The sequence below is a fragment of the Zosterops lateralis genome (assembly GCF_965231275.1).
Source record: "Zosterops lateralis genome assembly, chromosome: Z".
Lineage (NCBI taxonomy): Eukaryota > Metazoa > Chordata > Aves > Passeriformes > Zosteropidae > Zosterops > Zosterops lateralis.
Genome location: NC_139800.1, coordinates 38,837,974 through 38,857,573, shown reverse-complemented (window position 1 = coordinate 38,857,573; position 19,600 = coordinate 38,837,974). Strand labels below are relative to the sequence as shown.

The 19,600-nt window shown below is 41.2% G+C and overlaps 1 long non-coding RNA gene across 2 annotated transcripts; it reads left to right on the top strand.

Moving 5' to 3' along the window:
* The first annotated feature begins 11 nt into the window (after positions 1-11).
* On the top strand, positions 12-5,322 carry LOC310922775. Of its 2 annotated transcripts, none has more exons than XR_014592487.1 (3): positions 12-153; positions 3,251-3,333; positions 4,624-5,322. It is a non-coding gene; the product is annotated as an uncharacterized lncRNA (long non-coding RNA). The 2 variants fall into 2 exon arrangements; XR_014592488.1 differs by lacking the exon at positions 12-153 and adding an exon at positions 1,767-1,825.
* The last annotated feature ends 14,278 nt before the right edge of the window (positions 5,323-19,600 follow it).

The window sequence follows — 19,600 nt, the reverse complement described above, 5'->3', positions numbered from 1 at the left end:
AGGAGAGGAATTATTTTTAAACTTAAAAGTTACAGGCTGGGCTTCATTAACAGATCATGTGAGAGAAGGTTAAACAAAAGCTGCTTGCAGAAGAGGAGAGAGACTATTGATACAATCCAATATGGGTCTGAAGTTTGTTTTCCTGAAAATCAGGTAAGAGGAAAATGACTGCATGTGCTTTTGGGGTAAGAGCAGTGGTGACTCACACCTGCTATGTTATTCCTGCTTTGCAAACAGAAAGACTGAGGAAAGAAGAAGCAATAATATGCAGCTGTGACTACTGAAATCAAACTAATGACTATGAACAAATCACTATAGGCTCTTCAACACCACGACTAGCCATGGTAAATTGTAATGCATTGCATCTCTTTTCCTATTTCTGCCCATCAATATAAATGCAAGGGTTACCTAGTTTGGGGAATATGAACATAGATGTGATATAAATGAGTGAAATGAGCATGCCTTGTCAGTCTCTGAGATTCAGTTGCAGCGTTCTCAGTTCATCGACCCTCAAGATGTTGGCAATTGCTGCCAGAATTACATTATAATTTCAAATATTTTAATAACTGCTTAACCACTGTGGCAGACACACTACACCAGGTCTTTTGTAGAACCTTTATGGCCACCAAGGACCTTCTTGATTTGAATCTTCGCACTATCAGGATTTCTTTTGATCTCTCCTTTGATTAGCCTCAGCCTGTGAGGCATCCAAAATGTATGCCACAAGCTTCAGGACAGCACAGTAGAAGGCAAATGACTTCTGCGCTGGTTGTTTATTTGCCGCTGAAAGTGAGTGTGCGCAGGAGGACAGTCATCTGGCTATGAGGTGAAGCTGATTTACTTAGTAGCCAGTACGAAACAAGATACTTTAGGAAACTGTTTCACATCACAGCAGTGTCTTGATGGCTCCATTACAAGGCCATATATAGCGCAGCAGCTGCCGACCTGAGGGCTGGATGCTTCCTTCTCAAACTTGTCTCATGAGCAGCTATATATAAGCTTATGCAATTTCCTCTTGCTCCATATGGAAATATCCACAGGGATTTTACTAGACCTTGCCCTTGGGCTTGCAGAAGGGCTCAGTGAGTGACACTGACACAGTATCATACAATCACTTCTCAACCTTGTTACCAGAGTCTTGTGCTGCCCTTACAGGAGGCCATCTCCTGGTGTGCGTGCATTACCAGAAGACTGGGCTGACCTGGAGTGATCACGGTGCCTACAGGAGCTAACAGCTGTCAATTGCTCAAGCCAAGCCTCACTATTCACGTTACAGTGCACTTTGCTTGCAGATTCCTCCCTCCCTGAGCTTTGTTGCTCAAAGTCAGGCTTGGATATTAGCTAAGTAAGCTATTTTACACACTGGCCGGCAAACAGCTCATTACTGACTATATCCATGATCTTATGCAAAAAAATTTGGCCTTTGTTAATGGCTGGAAAGGTGGTGATGAAACCCTTTTGTTCAGAGGCTGTCCCAATGCTGTGTACCTGGGTTGCTTTCTGCTCTCCTGCCTACCCCCAATAGTGGTCCCAAGCCCTCCCATTAGCATGAAGGGTAGACACTTGAGCACACACTACAATCCAAACACACTGCAATCCAAACAGACCACAGGCTGTTTCCTCTCCCTCAGCTGACTTTGTTTTTAAGGACTTTGTTTTTGGCTAAACAAGTAACTGCTCCAAACAGAGGCTGTGTTTAACGGTTTTGCCAGGGTGAATGCAGTCTGCTCCAGCTACCATGTCTGTTAACAAAGGCTTTCCTTGGTTCATGTGTCAGGGCGAACTTCCAGAAGCCCTCCATCCTGACACTTGGATTTGGAACCAGGTACATTCACAAACTGCTTGCAAAAGGTTAATCTCCAAATACTATGATGAAGAGAGACAGAGAGGAAGGAAGGAAAAAGAAAGTGAGGAAATATACAAAAGAATCAACATACTAGCAGTCTAGAGTTTACCTAAAACTCCCTTATTTTGTGACTATTTTGACTATATGTAGAGCGGCAAATATTAATGTAAATATTAATTTTTAAAAAATTACTCCCCCCCCCACCAAATAAGCTTGAATTTAGTGCTTCCCCCCCCCCCCCCCTTTTTTTTTTCTTTTATTATTTTTTTTTTTTTTTCAGGTAGTACTACTACATTAGCCCAGCTGAACATCCACCCTAAATAGTCTTACAATGTAAAAAGGCAAGGACACACAAGAATGGTTCCATACCATTTTCAACTATTTTCTTCCTGGATTTACAATCTTTGTGGGTTGTAAATTAAAATTCCTAGAAAGAAAGGTCAATTATTAATGGAAAAAGATACTTCAGTGATGTTCTGTATTTAATATACTGTAATAATTTAAATTAAAATACTCCATCATAACATTACTAAAAATGTTTCCCCTTGAAGCAGTATTTAAAACTAAAACAGAATTCTCTAATCAAATACTGGATTAGACTTGGTTGAGTTGTGTAGTAAGATTTCTAATATCATATAGAAAGCTGCTTTCTCTTCTTTACTTCTCACTGAAAGAAAAGCCAAGCAGAAGTAGCAAAATCCAGCTGGGACAAGCCCTTATTTCTTTCTGTATTTGGCTACATTTAAGAACTACATTGCCTACTGCCCAGTATGCAAGTTTTCAGTTGCCTTGTTTGTCTGAAGGGGACAGGAGACATTAAATCAAAGAGTCATCAAAAAAAGTATTTAAGAAATAGTTTAGAAAATTCTGACTCAGACAGCTGTCTGGCTTTTCATGTTAGCTTTCAAATTGGAATCGATATAAACATATTTTTAAATGATACTAGAATGTCTAGCATGGATATGTCTGTGTGTTTTAACTCTGGCTGTAACATGCCCTTTTCACCTGGACTCAAGGCAAATTTTGTGTCTGTCTGATGATCCTGTACAAACCCAGTGCCACGGAGGTTGTTTGCTGCTCCTGCCTTAACCTCAGTGAGGTAGAAGTCCATCTCCTCAGCCGTGAGCCCCTCTGCCGCCAGTGGTCTTTCTCTTATCTTTCCACAGATGACTAAGCCTGAGTGCTAACAGCTCCTCATGCAGAGTGAAAATGAAGACAGACAAAGGACAGAGTTCCTGCAATGAGTGATAGTTGGCTTAAGCAGAATATGTGGGATTTTCTAATGTTTCCCCTGATTTTTCCACCCATCAAGTCAGTTCATAGTCCTTTATAGTGCTCTTTTATGCTTCAAATTCTTCAAAATAAAAATAGTAAAAATATGCTCTTCCTTTCTCCTTCCCCCAGGCTTTATCACCAAGACCATTCACTCTGTAAAGCTTGATTTCATTAAGTGCTAGCCTTATCACTATCCTTTGAGAAAAACAGAGGTCAGTAGCCGCCCTAGATATTGTGTGAATGCACATTTTGTGTTTTTTGCTAGATCTTGACTGAAGACAATCAAAACAAAATAAAAAGAGATAATAAAATACCTCACTGTAGTGGTATCGCTATTAAAGGTAATATTTTGCATTGATTAAACACTTTCTTCTTCCATGAAAATTAACTAACAATGCTTTGTTAACAAGACCTGTGAGGGAGTAGGGAATCAAGCCTGAAAATAATTCAGGACCAGTGTCTCTATAAAACTTCCACACAGCTGTCAGGACTCATTTCCACATATTTTCCTAGCTAGACCCTGGTTGCAGAAACACATTTTTTGTGCTGACAGATCAGCATATGTGTCACTGCAGCATTGACCAAACTTTAATGGAAGAAGATGAAAGGCAATTCTCAAACTGATTTTTTTTTTTTTTTTTTTTTTTTTTTTTTTTTTTTTTTTTTTTTTTTTTTTTTGGTGGGTGGAGGGTGTGTGTGTGTGTGTGTGTGTGAATTGGTGGTATGTCCTTTGACAAGGGCCTGAACCATTCTTCTATGCAAAACACTGGAAAGACAAGAATTCATCAACAGGGTTTGTAATTCAATTCAGCTCAGATGTAGTTCCACATCTTGAATTCACTACAGGCTTGAAGGAGAAAACAACAGTCTAGAAATATCATGGCCCTGTGAGGTTTTGGTTGACTTTTTGCTGTACTCTTCCTCAAGCAGAGAAATCCAGGATACTGGTTACTTGCTCTCACATACTACAGCCAAGGTACATTCACAGACATTCAGCTGCAGGGTGCAGTGAGATTTTTTTTATAAGACTGCAGATAGTAGGGCTGTGGGTGGCTCTTTATGAATGCTAAGCAAGGGATATATATCATAAAGGAACAGTTTTATCCTCAGGTCCCTGGACAACCTTATCCTTACCTTCAGTTATGTACTTGCAGTTGTGTATAATTCACTTGCTCATTGCCTGTTTTACCTGTATTTCCATTTTGTTCCCCTCTCCCACTGGTTCTGGGAACTATCAGGGTTACCTCACATTTCTGAAACAGCCTTCCTAGTCAAGAAAATATTCAAGTTTCACATGAATCACAGTAAAGCATACAGTGCCTTACGGTGCATCCTTACGTAGGCTGAGCTGAAAGTGTGTAAGAGTTTTGCTAGGTAGACATTGCAGAATAAATGGTGAGATTCACACTTGTCCTGCTTCCACTCTATTAGTCAGATAAGATCAGATAAGTCAGATATCAGGTAAGATAACATCAATACCTGTTGTTTGTTTTTTCCCCTAGAGAATATAAGACCTGCAGCACGACATCATCCATGTGTCTATTTCCCTACCATATCTTTTGAGGACATTAGCCATCACAAATCAACTGTGGAAGGGAGAAATATCCAACTTGCCTGGAAGGCAGCTTTTTGATAGGAGAGAAGAAAACCAAACCAGAGCCTCTGCTGGGGGAAAGCCAGGGAGACCACAGCTACCACAATCCAGTGCTTGGCAGCTGTACTGGAGTGTTCCCCAACCTGAGCATCTGTAGCTCCAATCTCTGGGGCAGCTTTCGCTTGTTTAGTGAGGATGGGAAGAGATACAGAAAGAAAAGAACAAACAGGAGACAGAAGAGTCCCAACAGTAATGAAAATGCATTGATTCTGCCCTCACACTACTTTTTCTGCCATCCATGTTGACATTTATCTCCACAGCTGCTCTTTCATTTACTTGCAGAAGATCCCACAGGTTCCTCTGTGTCATTATTGAAGTCTGATAGATTCTTGGAATGATGAATTGTAGCTAAGAAGAACAATTCCTACCTGTGCTTCTTTTGTAAAGAAACTGAAGTGTGTTGAAGCAAATGGGTAGTGCAATATCCTTGTCTATGGAGCTCAAGACTTGACACTGCAGCAGGCATCCTACAGATAAAGGAGGAGGCAAAGGCAGAATGAGTTGTGCTTTTCTGTTTGACTGTTTCTGATTAGGTGAAGTCTTCTAGGGTAAGTGAAGTCACTAAAGATTGAGCATCCTTTGACTGCCAAGTATGACGTGACAATGTGCTTCTCATCAGTAGCAGAAACCAACAATGATAATACACATTCAACTGTTTTCCTAAGCAAGCATCTTAGAAAAGCAGTTAAGATGAAAGAATCATCACTAAAGGTCAATAACACCTGACTAATCCATTATTCAATACACTTTTAAAAAATAGAACATTTTCCCATTTCTATAAATGGCATTTCTACAACACTTGGCAGGAACCTCCAGTCATGCCAGTTCTGAAGACACTGAAAAAACATGCCTTGTATTATTATCCACAGAGGTGGTCTCATAGAATTCTGTCAATTCACTCTTGTAAATAAACTACACACACACACCACCACCCCCCCCACACACACCCACACCCACCCCCCCACACTCTTCTAAATATTTGCATAAGCCCTAAATACCTAAGCTCTCTGCTTCAGTGGGATGGAAGAATTATTTTTTTCTGCTCAGGGAACAGCTGATAACACTAAGCTTTTTATGCAATTGTAATGCACTGCATCATTTTTTTCCCCAGCACTGTACTAAATTTCAGATAGACTAAAAAACTAATTATGAGGCACATATATGCAGTCTATTGAATGAAGTGTCTTCTGAAGAGTGTATAATTTAAGCCAGAATTTCTCAGAGGACTAAATGGAGAATAACTTGACTTTTTTTAACACCTGACTGGAGAAATTAACAAATTTCTAAGAGTTGTGTAAGCACATTTTATATATGGAGACCAAAGAGAACTGTTTAGAAATTTTCTTCCTGCCTCAAAGATACTGTGAAGACCACACAGCAGTTTTTGCCAGGGTTACTTTCGGCAATGAAGTTAGGATCACTAGTGTTTTGTTTCAACCTGCACAAGTGTTACAGCAATATTTCATAGTTCTATCTATCTATCTATCTATCTATCTATCTATCTATCTATCTATCTATCTATTTCCAGTGCCCAAAGGGTCCAAACTGAGGGCTTAAATACAGTGAATCTAGGGTGGTGGTGTGGCTGTTTGTGTACAATGTGTTTCATGACAGAAGGAAGCTCCTTCAATCCCTCCTGGTTTCTTTTGTTAAAAGTTATTATTGCACTGATACGTGGAGGAGAATGTTCTGAGCATCACAGGCTGAACATTTCCAGCAGGCAAGAGTTGATGAAGCTATGCCACTCACAGATGAGATTAGCAGTCACATTATTTGCACATGGAAACTGGCAGGGTTAGGGCAGAAGATCAAAGCTGCTGTTTTACATAGACCTTCTTATAGTTTGTTTTTTTTTTTTTTTTCACTTGTCTTTGAACCTTGCTTTATGTTTTCTTGTCTTACCATCTCTGTAGAGTTTTCTTTTGTCCCTGGAATAATTTGATTTCTTTGGAGCTTCCTCAGACTGGAATACATGTGTTTGAGAGGTTTGTTACCTGTCTCCCTTCTCTTTGACTCAAAAATCATTCCCAGTGCTGTGAACATCCTGCAAACCTTTGCTTTCCTTCTTCTCAAGTTGTTGCTCAACTATCTATCTGCATGGACGAGGTAACTGAAAACACGCAGCAGAAGATGGAGTGGAGAACAGTGTCCTCTATAGTGTTTTCTTTGGTATGGAGCCTGGTCAGAGGGGTACATCCACATACCACTAACATGAGTAGGTATGGTACCTAGTGCATTATCAAGAAAGGCATTATGCTTAGCTTAGAGAAACAACTCTCAGATTCTTCTTGCTGCTGAGAAATAGCATGTGCCTAGATATATTCTTATCCAACCAAGCCTTTACACAGATGTTTAAAAGTGTGGCACAGGAGCCCTGCTAGCAGGGTAACTTTAAATGCATGTGCCCACACATGACTTACTTGGCTAGCAGCTATTGCAATGAAACAAGTTTTGCCAGTAGCTTGGGTCTACACAGTATTTCTCCCATTAAATAGGTCACAATGCTGTTTTTTGATTTATGCTCATGTTTACCAGATTCTTACCCTGGCTAACAGCCTGAAGGCAGGATGTTGCAAAGGGACAGTGGGATGGCTGGAGGTCTGATGAGAGATGTGTCCCTCATGCTGCAATGCTGTTTGTATCTCCCCAGAAGCCCCTGTACAGACATACAGGGGGTGAGAGAGGGGAGGAGAAGGGGTCAGGGCAAGCTGTGCTATGCAGTTTGATGATTATGCAATGCTGTGTCCCCAGGCAGAGACAAGTCAGTGCAGCAGGGCGCTCCAGGGTCTCTCTGCACCAGACACCTCCCCTTATTTTACCAGAATGCATTGCACACAGGCTGTGCAGGAAATCGGATGTAATAGATTTGTGGTTATATTGTGGGAAAAAAAAAAAAAAAAAGGGCCGTGTGAAATCAGCATGCTTGTTTATCTTATGGAATGGTCAAATGAGAGAGCCCTCACTTTCACGAGTGAACTGTACAGATTGTGCCTCCAGGGGTGATGAGGGACAAAAACAAGACCATCTCTCTCACCTCCCAACAGCAACTGTGCTGACAGGAACCGAGGAAGAGCTGTAAAACAGCCAAACAAAGGAAGAATTTGGCAATGGTCATTTTGAAATAAACCTGTTTGTGGCAAGCAGTGACTGTGGCAATATTTACGCTATGATTCATGCCAAAGTGCAGCACCTGCAGTTCTAGGCTGCAGTTCTAATCTCTAGACTTTTAGGATAGAAGCAGCAAACACTATTCTAATTTTTAATAATGAGCAAGCAAGCATCAAAGCTGCTCTTGGCTCTGGAAGTGCATTAACGTAGAGTAGGATGCATAAGAGCTGGCTGGAAGCATCTTTACACTGCCAGGTTCATGTTACTTGTAACTGACTCACAACTGACTGGGGTTAGCACAGTTGCCTATCCATATTCACTTGCAGTCTCTCTTCTCTTTTATGTGACAATTGCAATTACAAGAAACTCTTAGCTGGCATATACCACATTAGAGCCCTTTGAGGACACTCTCAGAAAGTCTCTTACACTGTCTCCTATTCCTCCTTGATGATATGACTGAACTTTCTTACCTGTGCCTATGCTAAAGAGCCACCAACAGTGTCTGTCTTTGTGTCTGTAAGCTGCAAGCAGCTCCTGGAACCCTCCTTACAGAGAGATACAGGCATGTTATTCTCTCAGTGCTAGTGGCAAACAAACTGCTACAGCCAGGAAGACATCACATATGCTTTATATACCTGGTTATTGATGCTGTCAAAATGCAGCTTTTAGAAACTCATCGAATTCCAGTGGACACCTATGGGAGTTGCATGTTGTAACACTGTAAAAACAGCCCTTCTGAGGGAATCAAAAAGTCAGGCTCCTATTTCTTTACAGAAATTCAGCTTCAGAATATACTGTACTCTCTCTCTTGCCCTAATAATATTAATAAATTCCTAGTTAGTGAAAAAGCCTGGCTTACTGGCTGTTTTAGCAGAGGAAAACAAGATCAGAAAAGGGGGTGTCTACAGATTACTTCCTCCAAGATCTTTGCTTCCAACAAAATCTTCAACATTTGGATTTCTCAGTTTAGTCCTCAAAGGTACTTAGTGGGTTTTGCCTACTTGTGCAGGGATGTATTTTCACAGAGGCTGGTTTGGTGACTCCTCTGTTTAGCACTACATGTTCTCTTAGTTATTCCCTATACTCAACTATTGAAATTATTTATGAGCAGTTTCAAGAAAATGCCCTTAAATATTTAAGCAGGGAAAAAAGAAGAAAAAAACAGTTTTAAAAACAGAAAAATCACTAATCTAGAACCTGGAAGAATTGCATACATGAGAAACCTGCTTGCTTACATTTTTCCCTTCTCACCTGCCTCTAATTTTCCACTTCAAGAAATTCTTTCTTTTCATTTCCATTTCAGGTTTATGTCTTTTAAGTTGATGCAAATGTATCTCATATCGTAGCTAGTGTATTTTTTTAATTGCTGGAGAGGTAAAAGTTGTACCTCTGCACTTTGGAAGCAGGTTGAAAGGCCACTGTTATCCACATCTGAAGCAATGACAAATCCTTTGCCTGTCCTGAACTGGATAGTGTTTCCCCACAGCCCAGCCCAGTCCTTTCTACTTATTAACTTGGATGGATCTGTACATTTGCTTTATAAATGAAGAGGAAATAATTCACTAATACAGATTTTCAAAGCTGTGATAAATTAATGGGGTTTCCATACACAGTAAATAAAAGACAAAACATACATCTTAATAGGATTGCAAATAGCTTTTTGTACTCCTTTTTATTACACATGCTACTTAGAGACACAAAGACTCGGGAAGTTGTAAAAAATTAATACCATCCTCCATTCACATGAAGTGTGACTTTCCCAATCTGCATATCTTCCCCACTGTGCAGAAAACACCCTGGGACAGGGAGAAATGTGAGGAGGCTGCACCATTGGTAAGTCTGCAGCTAATACTGTTACACAAAAAATACCCTCTGTCCAGAAAGCAGGGTCAAATGGTGAGAAGAGAGGTGCTGTAAGTTCTTGAGTACGAAAACGTGGACCACTCAGAGCAAAGTTCACCCTAATCTACAGAAGTAGTTTAGCTGTAATACTGTCCACAGTCTGGTATCCAGCTGCAATACCTAGGAAACCCACCATCCAAAAGCAATGCCTTAATCCTTGCACATACTTGACCTAGTATCAGGGTCCAAGCTGACCTCTGCTCTAGCTCTCAGGTGGTGCCTGTCTTGGAAAGCTGGTCCTGGAGCATGGCCCCTGCAGACAACTGGGGCCATGTGCTAGCCATAGCATTGCAAATCCTGCTGCTTTGAGGGTGAAGAGTGAACAGATTAAATGAAGAACATTCTTCAGAAGCAGGATCACAGAACATCCCTAAATTCAACAGGGTTTTATTCAAATAGAGGAAGATGCTTTCTGACTCACTGACAGAGCTAGCATGTTTTGTTGGTTTGTTTTTCTAATGTTTTCCCAGACAGAGTGATGTAGACTCAGGTCTTGAAACCACCAGTGGTATTGGGTGTGCAAGAAATGGAAAATTGAGCCTTGCTTTATAACAGTGCTTTGAATTTAAAATTAATCTTGCTCATTATATTGGTTTAGGAAGCAAGCAGCAGCTGCTGCCTATCTATAAAAGCATGTTCCCCTTTCTTTTCAGACTAAAAGGAAAGCAACAAATCCAAAAGCCAATAGGCTAAAAATATCTTATGGATGTAGTGAAAGAGATGAAGGGGGACAAGATGACACACAGATGAGTTTTGCTCAAAAATATTTAACAATGAGTAGTACCACATTTCTTCTTCATGTTCTGTGCCTTTTCATCCATACCTCCATCTAGCCTCTCTCCTCTCAGTCCTTGTTTTATCGCAGCATGTAAAGCCCAGGTCCTGTTGAGCTGGGGTGGAAATGGCTCACATCTGCACAGGTCCTGCATCTGTGACAGTGCTGCAGGACAAGCACAGCCTATGTAGCTCTCAGGAGCTTAGCAAAAGTAATGGCCATTTGAAAGCTCAAGAGCTTCTGTAGTGCTGAGGCTTCAACTAGTTTTAGAAACAATCCGTGAGCTGAGCTGCAGCCCAGCCCTTGGAGGCAGGGCAAGACTATTCCCTGTTAGCACACCACAGGGAGCTGGGTCAAGGAAGTACTCAGTGACTTCAGCACAGGAATCCTGTAGCGCAGGCAAGAGCACAGCAAACTTCCTTTTCCTTTCTTCAGTACTAACCCTCCCTTCATCACCAGATGGACCAGAATTAGCTGTACCCAGGAGCTTGAGGAGAGAAGGAAAGGGCTGTGGATGTCACTCCCAATTTGCTAACAGGAGTAACATAGTACTGAAGGAAGAGCAGTGAGTTAAGAGAGGTCAATCCCACAGTGCTCCATTTGTGGTGCTGTCCTCTCCAGAACAGGTGCAGTGGTACTCAGGGCTTGCCTTCTTAAACATTCTCCAGGGTACAGGCTTTCCCAGCTTACATCTGCTAGTATTTCTGGATTTGGGATAGTTGCTGTTTCCCTGGAAGTGGGTAGAGGACTGCTTTATTTTCTGGCAAGAGCCACTGGCATCTAGATAGTTTTACCAGAGCTTATGGAAATACTTTTCACTAAAACAAATACTGAAGTCAAGCCTTTACAGAGTTTGAAAGTATTTATAGGTGGGGTTTACCAAGTAATTCAGGCTGATTTGAACCAGAATTAGTGCTGAAAAAAAAGACATTCTGGCTCTTCCCTCTTCTGTCAATTCTCATTTCTGCTCTAAGCTGTAGCAGCAAGCTCATTGGACTGCAAACAATGCCCTCAAAGCCAAGTGACAGCTTCCTGCTGCATGAGTGAGCTGAACTGGCCGAGCATTCCAGGTACTAGTGTGAACCCAAAACACTGCAAACAAGGGTGGACAGGACAGGTCTTCCCCTTTTAGTGCAACACAGCTTTAGATTAATTTAAGAAACCCAGGAAAAATGGTCAATCAAAACTTAGAGTGTTGAGACTAAAGTGCTGACTAATGGCAGAACCTGGTTAAAATCTCTTCTGTGACAAGCCAGGCAGATTTGCCCCAGTCAGAATCTAATACACCTAGCCTTACACATCATATATAAACTCTCTATTACTCTCTCAATTTTTGCCAAAATATTCTGGCATAAAGTAAAACTCAAAGGTAGAAAAAAGCAAAACATAAGAAGCACAGAAGTTGCTGCAACAGAGTACCTAACCCCTGCCATCTGTCCTGACTCTAGCTATAAACACACATGCACTCACACACTAACCACTCTCCAAACAGGACGTGTCAGCCTTGGTCACATTTGTTGATCAGTTGCCAGCAGTCTCCCGATCAAAAGACATAGACTATGGCTTTGAACTGTGGCTATCACCTAGAAAAGCACCTGTTCCTCTCTGCCCAAAACATGTAGTTATGTTAGCTGCTGCATGCTTACTTCTGTTTACTGTTTCCCACTAACCTCTAACCATGCTTTTTTTTACAAGATAGTTTAGGTAAGCTGAACACAGCACTTACTAGGCTGGCAGAATTAGACTCCCTCTTGCAATCAGTCTAAAGGGACTCAGTTTGAACTGAATGTACAGGGCTCTCTAGGAAGCTGTACCAGAACATGGGCTCACTTTAGAATGAGTGGCTTATCTTATTTTCCAGGTGCCTTGTTTACTGGGACTGTGGATGAATGAGGGCCTCCCTTTCCCAAGACTCTTTCTGCATCATGGGGAGTAATGAAAAGGGCTTGTCATTACCTCCAGCTGCCATTTAAAACTGTCTCTGCTCCCTGCAGAAAGTAGTGTAGATGTTTTCCAAAGGTGAATGCCGTTTTCTAGTCTGATTGTTTCAACACTTAATCATTCTGTTCCCACTCCCCAAAGTGTTTTATTTACTTGGTGTGTTGGAGCTGGAAATCACAAGTAGACTTCAGGGAGCAGAGGTTAGGAGAAGCACATTTGGCTTCCAAGATTTGAAACTGTCTCTGTAATTTGATTCCCTGATGGATTAAAAGCTGGAAGGAAGGACTATAGCTATTTATGATGTAGCAAAGCTTTATAGCTTGTGAAATTTGTTCCTCTTGCAAGAACATCAACCTTTTTTTACCCTAGACTAATTTCAGTCCTTGGCATCTGAACGCTGCACCTTTGATCAACAGATACTAGTACATAATATCCCCAACCATTCAACAAGATTGAGAAGCGAATTACTTCACACATTTCCTTCTTTTTCACATTCCCATTTTACCTTCATCACCAGTTTCCTTACATATAATTAAGAGATAGCAGGAGATGGCAGAGAACATTGAATAAAGTCTCTCTCTTACTAATGGCTTACACTACAGCCCTGTTCTCCCCACAGGGGCATCCAGACAGTCTCTTTGTCATGTCAACTTTTGCATCTCAGCGCATCAGGAATAAGACAGTGATATTCCTGGCTGATGCTGGGAAATGTGAGGACACAACATGTCATCTGAATCTGCCTCTACCATAATACTATTGCTCTGGCTTTAAATACTTTTTACTGTATAACATGGTTTGGACAACATTTCTCATCTATAGTGGGACTGATTCAAACACTAATAGGAGGAAGGACATCCTCACAATTAAGCATGCGTCAGATGACAACTAAGTGGCAGAGGCAGTTTAATAACCTTGCACCACACCCTGCCTGATGGCAACAGAGCATTCAGAAAATCCCTGTTGTTGGCAGTGCTAATAAAGGCCTTGTCTGAGTTACAAACATGACACAGTATGTTTCCAGCTGGGATTTTCAAGCGTTGGGAAGCATGCTCTGGTCCACAGTAGAGAGTCTTCTGCTGGGCACACAGAGGAAACACTTCTACCAAGCAGAGGAGGCAAAAATCAGACTCTGTCTTGGTGCGAAAGACTGTACTCTTGGACAATGTTTACAATGAGCAATTTCAGCCCAATTTCTTCTTTGTCTTTTTCCACAATATAGCCAAAATCACACCACAAGATTTCTGTAATTTCATTATGGTTCCTAGATTTGAAAAAAACAAATGACTTGACAGATATGTTTTAAAACTGGAAATTGCGGAAAGAGAATACAACAGCTTCTTGTTACAGCTCAAATTATTGTATCTGCAATCTTCCCAAAAATGTCATTAGCAGTGTTTGCACACTTTACTTTTGGGGTTAACTTCAGCACAGGCATAGAAATGTAAGCCCTTCAATTGGCTGAGATTAGGTCTGCAGATCAGTTTCTCCAAGCTACAAATGGAAACTGGCTTTAGCCCATGCAAAATGTGGCTCTAGACCTGGTGGATGTTAAGAAGGTTGCAGTATGCAAGTGGCATAACAGTGTTCATATCTGCTGTATATGCGTGGATGCAAAGCTCTAAATTCCTGTAAGGGAAGGTGGCCTTCTTTCAGGCTTTGCTGGTGACAAGGAGAGGTGGGGCTGAGTGCTGCAGGGGGCCTGGCCAGGCTGTTCTTCCACACCTCCCTCATCATGCCCAGGAGCACAGCTTTGGCAGGAAAACCTAGTTGTGCCAGCAGAAGGGTGTAATCTTGCCTCCTCCTCTCCAGGGGGAAAGTGTGGGGAAGCACTGCCTGTGGGAGCCCTCCCTGCTCTTGGTCCTTTTTTCGGACTGGTGCAGGGCATGGGAAGGTTGTCTTCCTGCCCTTGTCTGGGAAGCCATGTGGGCGTGACCTGTGGGCACCATCTGCTATCTTGTTTGTGTTCCTGAGGGTGAATAAATTTCTGTAGGTAAAACACCTTCTCTCTCTGTATACTTTTGGCATTCATTTTGTTGTTATTGCACGTTTCTTACTCCATTGTTTTTTGCATTCAGGAAATTGTTATCTCAGCCCATAGCCTCTGCTTTTGTCACTCTCTTACTGGGAGCTTTGTGGGTAAGGGGAGTGGTGTATTTGGGTTTAATTTCCTGCTGGTGTTAAACCACCACAACTTCTGTCTGTTATGCAAAGGCACATTGAAGTCATGACTCCGCTGTGGTATCGTTATGTAGGTGTCTAACAAGGAGCTGTGGCTTCAGATTGATAGTGGATTACAGGAGTTTTTTAATATCAGATTTTGAAACTAATTCTTCTAACAACAGAAACAATTTGCATATGAATTCACTTACCAGTCAAAGTAACAGTTGGCAGAAGTCTCTCTTAGGAGATTACAGACAACTTCTGCCAAAGATTATGTTTTTCCATTGGAGAAAATCTTTTAGAGATTTCATTGAAACACATTAAAAACAATGTGCCTCAGAGATAATGATGATAAATATTTGCTAAAAACAAGTGGTTTTCAGCAATTTTATATAAATTGGCATCACTTCTGGAAATGAAAAGGTGTAGTACAATGAATACTGAAAAAGGCAGGAATGTTCCTCTTAGTTCTTAATGCAGCAGTACAAGTACACATGAACATCAAACTTGAGTTTAGTGAGACTCCTTAGTGATTATGAAGTCTGCTCCCAAGCTCACTGGTGAAATGTGAAAGATGCTTTAAGTCTAGCACATCATAAAGAAAAAGATAAAACAATTGCACCTTTGTTCTCCTCACCAGATACTATATTTTGGTATTTACAGGTATATCCATGGGAAATTCAGAGATCACATTCACACTGTGCAGCTGTGAATTTTGCTGGAGTTGGACACATGGTTGAACTGATAGTAGAAAGAAGCCCTTGGGACCATTATGTTTATCTATCATACACTCACTTTGACCTGTGCTCTCCTCCTGTGCAATGCCTGGCTCACTTGGTGCCACAGACTGCTTCATATGAGTGATGTAGCACTCTTTCCTGCAGTGAGCAATTTAAAGCAGAAAGGTGGGTCTGGTAAGGGAATTATGAAAATACTATGCTAGCATGGAAGACTGAACATTTAAATAACTGAAATAACTGCTTACTGAAGAAGAATGTATAAAACTACGGAGAATTTCTCTCTGGCATGCTTTTCTATGGTGACTGTGGGAGTTCTGTAGAGCTTTCCTAGCCATGATAGTAAGAAATAGGACAACTGCATGGTGCTAAGTCACAGCTGGGGATGTTGTTCTTCCTGTAACTCTCCTTCACCTTCTGCTGAAAAATATTCTCCCTGTTTTGCTAAGTACAACAGTATGTCTTGGAGAATGAATGGCAAATGGAAAGTCACATGGTAGCTTTGTATTCATCTATTCATATCGGTCCTGTAGACCCAAATTGACACCAGATTAGGTTCCTTTCTGTATTTCCCTGGGATAGCAGCAGTAAGTGCTTTGCAGAACACTTCTCAGGCAGGTGTTACTAGCTGGGATAAAAAGGCCTGGAAATCCTCCTCTTCTCAGTAGTACTTGCAAGCTTTGTGCCTTCAGTTCTTGAAGCCTACATGGAAACTGTATTAATCCATCAGTTTTAACATTCATGCAGCTCCTTTCTGAAACTCTGTAAGCAGATTGATACTGCAGATGATGCCTTAAGCTTCCTCTGAAACCTTTACTGGTACCTGACTACCAGGTGTAGCAGTTGCAAGTGATATTTCCTTCTGTCTTTGAGCAACTGAGGAAATTGAGCCCAACCTCTCTGATGCTAATTTGGTTATGGTGACTCACTCCTTCCATGTTTTCCAGGGTAATTGCTACAACATTCTCCAGCTGCCAACACAATCCCCAGGGGTCTGTAGAAAATTTTTATTTAAAGTGTTCTACTTGTAGAGGATGGTGGTTAATTTCTTAAGTATAACCAAACCTGAGTCTAATCCTAGCTATCAGGTGTTATTGGAAAACACTTCTAAAGAAATATTTTCCTGCTTGTTCTGCAGATACATACCTTAAGAATGATGAAATGATCCATTCTATAGGCATAGGAGAGTAGGATATGTTTCTGTCCTACAACTCACCTGGACCCACACTGGCTTTCATATGCACTGACACATTGCCTTTGGCCCAAGATTCCATAATTGTACCCTTTGTTTTTCCAGTAGTACAAGTTTTGGCTTAGCAGTAATTGATTACACTCAGCATTCTGCAGAGTACTTTTTTTTCCTCACATTTGCAACCAATAGAAAGACCTAAAAATGATACAAAGTCATAGTGCTTTGTAGGTAAATTTAGTGATAGCAAGATTTGCTGCTAACCTTCTCTCTGCACTCCTTTTGCTTAGCTGATTGCTACATCTATTTTGACTTGTAAGCAGTCCTTATGCAGGGGGGTCTGAAAGTGAAGTTGCTTCATCTTTCATGGGAAACAGACCAGTCAAACTGTACTTCTTTGTGGCCAGGCTACAAAAGTTGGTTTTGCAATGCAATGAGCAGCTCAAAAAGTGAAGCACAAGATGACTCAAAGAGTCATACACATCACATCAGCAGTCTAGCCCCTCTAATGCAAGAGCCTTCCCCTCTCTCCCATGTTTCTCTGACAACAGTTTTGAAAAGTACAACTTCATCTTCCCCTCCCTGTGCACCACATGCTGGTGTCTCACTCAGTCCTTACTCATGCAAATTCCAACCCTCTCCCCCAGCCCTCCAGCTTCAATTGCTGAGGCCCAGCAGAAGCATCCTGACTATACTTCCAACACATATAGTCCAGAGCTTCACCAGTTGTTACACTCAGCTGTGACCATGCCCGAATCCATGGGGAAGATATCTCACTAAGCTGCACTCTGAAGCCTGTGCAGATACAACAGTGTGTATTCATGAGCCTGGACACAGAGCCACCAGAAATGCCTACACCATTGCAGCAGGTGCTACATTTCTGCAGGAGGAGTGTGTGTGAGCTCAGGCTGTCAGCATCTCTTTGCCAAGAAATTAATGCAAGATACAGCATGTCCAAGCATTCACTCTTGTTTGAGACCCCTTATCACCCTGCCCTGAATTCCTCTTAGTCTTCCTCTCTGCCTAGGGTATGTGAATGCATATTGGCAGTGTAGGTGTCCTAGGCTTGCTACCAGCAGGAGCCAGAGTCTGCGCTTGCCTTGTCTCAGGACAGGCCACTGAATTTTAAGATACATCCAACTGACTCAGCAACAAAATTGCTTTCTGGAAAGCAACTTTAAATATGCACATGTTGGATTTGGACCTCACCCACCCAAAGTAGTCTGGCTGGTGCAGAAATGCTAAGTCAGTTTGGTTAATGCAAAACTGAACCAGCTCCACCAAGTTCACCATCTGGCTTCAAGGCAGCCTAGCTGCTGGTGCCACTGCTCCTATAAAGCTTTTTATGATAAATGGTGTAGCTATACAGAGGAATACCATCTGTTCCCTTCTATATACTGCTCACCTGACTTTTGAAGACCCAAACACTTCTACCTGCAAAGTCTCAGTAGCTTGGCTGTAACCTTTTTAGAAAGCAAGTACCTTAGGCATTTTTGAAAACAGATTTTCTTTCTCCTTTCCATGCACTGTCTTGTCTTCTGAGACAGAAAATGCCTGAAAAGAAATGTGAGTGAATTTTTGGTGGGTGGTGGTGTTTTTTTATATTTTTGGTGTTTGTTTGTTTGTTTTTGTTCTGTTTTTGGAGAGTGTTTGTTTTTTTTTTTTTTTTTTTTGTGTGTGTGTGTGTGTGTGGTTTGTTTTTTTTTTTTTTTTTTGGTGACACAGTGGACTGAGTTTAACAAATAAAAAATAAAATAGAAATAAATTTTAATATTGTGCAGAGTGCTTTTAGACCACCTTCAAAGATACTGTATTGCTCCATCTCTTCTGACTTAGCCAACAGCATGCTTCATTTAGTTTCTTTGGAGTTACACCTTGGGCATTATTCCTCCATTTCACTGGGAAAGTTGAAATAGTGATGCAATTCAAATTGAAGTACCTGTTTTAAACATGATGCTGCAACATAGCATCTCCACAATAAAAAGGTTGCAATGAATTAGGGTGGTAACCTCCTTTGAGACAGGAACACAGCCAGTAGAGGTTGAGGACCTGAAATTGGCTCCAGCACAGCCAGCTCTAAAAACTTCACTGTTGCTCTCTGTAAAGAGCTGACCATTTAGGAAACTGGCTCTTTCTAAACCTTCTGGCTCTGTCAAGCATGTGACATTTGGGAGTTTCTAAACTCTTGTAGTTTCATAACTTTTTTAATCACTTGAATCCTAAAGGTCCTAAAACCTCTAAAACCTGTGACTCTCTTCATCTTACCCTTGTGTCTTTACCCTTTTAAGGTGAGAAAAATCATATACATCCACCTCCACCCAAGGCTGCCTCTCGAAGCCCTTGTCCCACCTTAAAATCATTTGCATGTAACCACTGATCTCTTGTGGCTTTCCAAACTCAGCAGTCAGGTCAGCAACAGAACTTCCAAAGACAGTACCACCAGTAATACCCGATAAAAACAACCATATGAAGTACTTCTTTTATTTGATGCATGCTGCTGCACGCCAGGGAGAAATCATTGGCAAAATGGCCTGCACCAAAGTGTTTGCTTCTTCCCTATCTTCTTCAGAAAATTTCTTCAAGATTTGAGTCTGGGTGCCAGTAGAATGCTTCTCTAAACTGCAAGGTAATCTGTAACACCTCTTGGCCTTGAGCAGCAAACTTGAGAGTTTGTCTATATTATGGCTTTTGAAGATAAAATGAAAATTGTCATTCATTGCTTTATCCTCAAGATTGTTTTAGCAGCCCTTCTCTGAAGCTACAAAGATGGTTAGTATTCAGCTTCAGTTATTTCACTGTAAGGAGCTAAACTTACCATGTTCTTTGCATGAACTATACATTCTATACACTTATGACTAAACTTTTTTGACCTTGCAAAGACCTGCATTTTCTCAGTTTCTGGAATGAGTGAGGGCAGGATCTATGCATCTTTCGAACACAGTTCTAAAAACTGTAGAATGAAGCTCCGGTCGCATTCGCAGAACACAACAAGGCATTAATAAAAGTGAAGAAA